Here is a 6,000-nt window from a genome sequence, read left to right as displayed (position 1 = left end):
ACACCACGATCCAAGCCCATGAAGAGTCAAGTGGGCCTCCGAGTGAGTTGGCCGAATAGGGCCTTAGGCTTTAGTGTTTAATTTATAGTTAGATTAGTTGTTCTAGTAGAGCATGGGCCGGCCCATCTTGATCCCAAGATGGCCGAATTCCCCTTTTCCTTGTTTTCCTTAGGGTTTTTGTAACTCTTAGCCTATAAATAGGCTTGCTTTGTAAGGTTTTAGGTAGACGTTTTATAAATCAAATTACTTAGTTTTTCGATTTTCTTGCTTGTGTGAATTTCGAGCTTTACTTGCTTCTGGCAAGGGTGATTGAGCAATCTTGCATCTTGTCCTTGATTGTTCTACCGACCTATTCCCTGGAGTATTCACCTTCATCGGAGTCGTCGTTCTACAGCCTTTAATCAAATCGTGTCGTCCGTTTGATTCTAGGTCCAGCAATCCAAGCGTTGGACAACCTCGCTAGATCCTCGGGCAAACGTGCTACGTGTCTCGAAACGTGTTGATCGAGGACCGCAATAGTTGGCCTCAGAGCTTATGTGGAGGTTCCCTCATACGTCATGGCGAATACAAGACGCATAAAAGCTAGCCCACAACATTGTCTTCCTGATCCTAAGGGAGTCAAAGAAGTGCCATTACGTGGTGTAGATGAGCAATTGGACCTCGTCAAATCTCAATTGCTTGGTTGGTTTTATACCCGTTGCGGTGTCAAAGACAAAATTTGTAGCTTGGCCATTGATGGGAGTTGTGAAGTCAACCTTGCAACTGCTATCATGGTTGAGAAATTAAATCTTCCGACCATTGGTCATCTTCGACCGCACAAGTTGATGAGTACTCAAGGTGTTGTCTGGGTTACTAAGCACACACTTGTACCTATTCAAATCGGCAAATATGTGGACGAGGTGTTGTGTGATGTAGTCCCAATTCAAGTGACACGGGTTGTTGGGCAAAGCGTGGATGTCGAGGCCAGAAGTTAAATATGACGGACATACTAATAAGTATTCCTTCTTATTTAATAGTCGTCGTATTGCACTTGTATCACTTACTTATGACCAGTTTTGTATTGATCTAGCACACATGAAAAGTAAGGTTGAGCGTCATTGAATGGAGAAACAGCTAGATGAGGGAATTGTGCCTGAAGAGATAAAACCCGAGGGAGTTGAATGCAATGAGATGAAAGGGTCAGCTGTTGAAATAGACAAAGAGATGGAAAAATCTGATGAGATAGGTGGTAAAAAGGGAGAAAAGAGAGAAAGTGGGCTGATCTTGAGCAACCCGGTGAAGGCCTATTATTTTCCTAACGAACTTACCTTGCTTTGTTTAGTGTTTCTTCTTGTATTCAGATCAAGCAAAGGCAAGTTGAGCTGATCTTGGTGTGTTCCATTCCAAAATCAATTGTAGACTTTGCAAGCTTCCATGTAGTTGGTACTCCAAGAGTTAAACCCCATTCGTATCCATTCGTGGAACAATGTCAACTCATGATGCGAGACGCGGAAGCTACTTCGGATCTAGAGGAACACGATGAAGATTTGACGGAGTTGAACCCGAACTTGGACCACTCAAGAACAGATTTAACGGTAGAGGACGCCACAATCAAGTATGTGTGCTTGATTGATAAGTCAAGAACAGCCTAGGATCAACTCTAGGATGTTCAACTTAGCTTTTACAAGCTAAGGGAATTTGCCACAAGGAATGGACGAAATTCTGGAAATTTTATTCAATACTCTCAAAAACTGAATGTAACATGCGGCTTGAGGCTATTAATAGCCGTGACTAAGACCTAATAAAACTGGAAAAATAACAAGGAAAGTTCGGCCAGCCCCTTGGGCCTTCACTTGACCGAAAGCTAGCCCAACTAACTATAGATCATAAGCTAGCCCAACTAACTATAGATCATAAGCCAGGGGCGCGTCGCCCCCTTGGACCCCCGACTCGCTGATCGGACAGCGAGACCCCCGTACGGCTCAGCGAGGGTACTTAACTGCGGCTCAGCCCGCCGTTTGGAGCTTGAACATTTGCATCTTCAATTGTAAGCAGCATTTTAGTAGTCGTGCAAGGATATTCCAACTCAATTCCTTCAATGACCGGTTTCTCTTGGGTTTGGACGGCACGTACCAAGGCTTGAAGGGACTCCTTGAATCTCTTAGCTCGTGCTCGTGTCACTGGGCCTTGGGGCACCTTCACAGGGTGTACGTGTACACTTTGGGCCTCGTGCTCAACCGCATCATTCCCCTCCTCTTGAAAAGGATTTGCCCTCAAATCGTACTCGTCCCCTGCAATAAATGGACTTAGATCAGCAACATTGAATGTAGCACTAACAGTATACTCACCAGGCAGATCTAAGCGGTATGCATTGTCGTTGATGCGCTCAATAACTTGAAAAGGCCCATCTCCTCTTGGTGACAGCTTGCTTTGCCGTGGTTTTGGAAACCTCTCCTTGCGCAAATGTAACCAGACCCAATCACCTGGTTCAAAGACAAGCTTGCGCCTGTGCTTATTAGCTTGTTGGACATATTTGGCCGTCCTCCTCTCGATGTTGGTACGAACCTTGTCATGTAATGATCTCACGAACTCAGCTTTCTTTGGCACGAGAATCACTGGTACAGCGCATGGACTTAGACTTTCTCTAGCCCAACCTTTCCTTAGCAATTCCTCCACTTGCCTTTGCAATTCCTTTGTTTCCTCAGGACCCATTCTATAGGCTGGTTTGTTAGGCAATGGTGCTCCAGGAATGAGATTGATTTGGTGCTCGATTCCCCTTAGCGGTGGTAGTCCATCAGGTACATCCTCAGGAAATATGTCCTCAAATTCCTGCAAGAGATGTAACATAGTAGAAGGCAAGGAGTCAGTAGGTATGGATGAATTGACCAACTCTTCTTTGCACACAAGCATAAGTAAGAGTTGGTTGGAAGACAAAGCTCGCCTTACATCTTTGGCTTTTGCTAGCAAGCTTAGCTTCCCCTTATTTTCTTCTCTCATAGCCGACCCACTTGTTGCCTTTTTCTTCCCTAGGGTTTCGGCCCTACTCTCTCCTTTTTCTTCCTCACTTTTCTCTCGCTTTTTCCTCTCAAGTTCTAGCTCATACTCCTTTTGGAGCCTCATTTGATCTTCATACACTTGTTTTGGGGTGAGAGGTACAAGTGTCACCTTTCTATTGCAATGAGTAAAGACATATTTATTAGCTCTTCCCTTGAATTCGACATCGCGATCATATTGCCAAGGCCGTCCAAGAATGAGGTGACTTGCTTGCATTGGCACGACATCACAAGTAACCTCGTCTTCATACTTGCCAATTCGGAATGGCACTTTTACTTGTCTAAACACACGGACTTCCCCTTCATTGTTCAACCATTGAAGGCGATAAGGTCTTGGATGTTTGATAACTTGGAGCCCTAGCATTTCTACCATGAGTAGACTAGCGACATTGGCACAACTCCCACTATCAATAACAACACTACACACCTTATCCTTGATATGACACCTTGTGTAGAAAAGGTTGTCCCGTTGTACCTCCATTTCCTCCTCTTTGGCGCGGGTAGTGAGGACCTTTCGAACCACTAGGCATCCAATCTCCTCATGCGTAGGTATCTCCTCACTCGATTCATTCTCTTCCTCTTCTAAAGGCGGTATCCCCTCGTACTCCTCTTCCTCATCTGATACAATTTCCCCATTTGGCAACATCAGCATGGTCCTTTGGCTGGGGCATTGAGAAGCGATATGGCCAAATCCTTGACACTTAAAGCACTTGGTGTCTCGACCACGCGGTTTGGTAGCTGCATTATTAGCCTCAAAGTCAGGCTTGGGCGTTGCCTTGGAAGGGAGGCCATTTGGCCTTGGAGGGTAAGAAGGAGCTGCGGCTTTCTCCTCCCCTTTTGGTTGAGAAGTGTGCCAATTTCCAGCTTGATAAGTAGTGCTTTGTCGCGCAGTACCCCTCCTCTTGAGGCGCCGTTCAATTGTAACCGCCTTCTCGAGCATTTCATTCATGTCGAGGTAGTGTTGGAGTTCCACTACTTCGGCAATCTCGGGCCTCAATCCATGTAGAAAACGAGCCATAGTGGCCTCTCCATCTTCACGTAAATCCGCCTCCATGATGGCCATTTCCATCTCCTTGTAATAATCCTCAACTGACATGGACCCTTGGTTGAGAGCTTGTAGCTGACGGTGTAGATCTCGACTATAGTAGCTCGGAACGAACCTTTTTCTCATCAGACTCCTCATTTCCTCCCAAGTTTCCACAGGTCTCTCACGATTTCTCCTTCGGCTTAGTCTAAGTTGGTCCCACCAAATGGAGGCGTAGTCAGTGAATTCTACGGCTGCTAGTTTCACCTTTTGCTCCTCCGTATAGGTGTGGCATTCATAGACTAACTCAATTTTCCGTTCCCATTCCAAGTACGCCTCGGGGTCCGACTTGCCTTGGAATGAGGGAATCTTGAGTTTGACACCTTTAATGGTGTCGTCTCCTCGACGTTGGAACCTTTGATCATTTTGGTACCTTCCCTCAAACGCTTCCTCTTCATTATTTGAGTACGCCGATTCTTTGCCCTTACTCGGGGTAGGTGGAGGCCTCGAGTTCTCCAACTGATCGATTCGATCATGCAATGGTTCAATTTCATTCTTAAGCAATCGTTTGAACTCCCTCATCATGGCTTCCAACTGTAGTTTGATGTCCATGGTTTGTTCACCAACTCCACTAGACATATTTAGTTCACCTGCAAAACAAATAAACAAAACGAGTTCCTCTCTTTCTTTTTTCTTTTTTTTTTATACGATGTATAAGTCACTCACACTCGTGTTTCACTCAAGTGTATCACCCTCTAATAATCTTACCAAGCAATTCCTTGGCTTGCTAGTTGCTCGAGTTGAACAAACTAGGCGTCACCGCAGTGTACGTTCTTGACTAGTCAACAAGTGACACACAAGCTAGTAGCAATAAATGGAGGTGAATGACTGAAGACCTAGACACGACTCAAGACTCAGAATATAGCTGGACAATAACTAACGACTCAAAAGAAAGTAAGACAATTAACTTGAATGCTGAAATTTTGAAAATCCTAGAAAACTCTACCCGAAACCCAAATTTCTGGAATGTGTTGAGCTGCTGGTCCGTGGTCTTTTTGGTCCGTGATCTGATTTGGACACTTGGGGTTGCCAAGATTAGAAACCTTGGAGTTTGGTCAGATTTGGGAGTCCCAAGTGGTCCAAATTCGAAATTTTGGGGCTGGTCAGATTTGGAAGTCAGATTTTGCACAAAATTTGGTAAACTTGTAGGCTGTCAAGAATTGGATGTTGTTCAGATTTGGAAGTCCAAGTTTGAATCAGATTTGGTGGCTTGAAGGCTGACCAAGACTAGGGCTGTTCAGATTTGAAAGTCCAAGTTTGAATCAGATTTGGTAAAACTTGAAGGCTGGTCAAGAATTGGAAACTAGAGCCGTCTTTCTTGAAATTTTTTTTTGACTTCTGTTGGGGTGTTTTCACACAATAGCCAGCTAGTTTAGACCACAATTTCACAGCAATTAACGTAAACAACTTGGACAGATTTGGTTTCAAGATCAAAGTTCCATGAAAACAAGAACACGGTTGAAGGTTTATTTCAGGTTTCAAGACTGCCAAGATTAACCTCTTTGATCCAAGAAGCTCAAGACTTCCCCAATAAGGTTTTGATGTTCGAGTTTTGCAAAGCAACAACACAAATGATACGAACCAAGAGACACCATTGCGAACTATTCGAGTTCCCCTAGGACCCGTAACTCGAGCACGAGCTAACAAGATGAGGGAGGAACTCCAAGGACTTGTTCATGAGATACAAGGCCAAGAAATTGTCCCCAAGGTCATTGAGAGTCTTGAGCATGAAGGAATGAAAGTCATCCATGTAGTGCACGTCAAAGAGAACCATGTGTGACCCTTTTCTAGTCACATTTGCTGTTTTAGTTAAGTCATTGTAATAAGGGCTTAATGGTCCATAGTCTTGCTTTAATTACCTAAGCGATGACCTCATAAGGTTAT

This window comes from Coffea arabica, chromosome 11e, assembly GCF_036785885.1.
Source record: "Coffea arabica cultivar ET-39 chromosome 11e, Coffea Arabica ET-39 HiFi, whole genome shotgun sequence".
In the NCBI taxonomy this organism is placed as follows: domain Eukaryota; kingdom Viridiplantae; phylum Streptophyta; class Magnoliopsida; order Gentianales; family Rubiaceae; genus Coffea; species Coffea arabica.
This window is presented reverse-complemented; position numbering follows the sequence as displayed.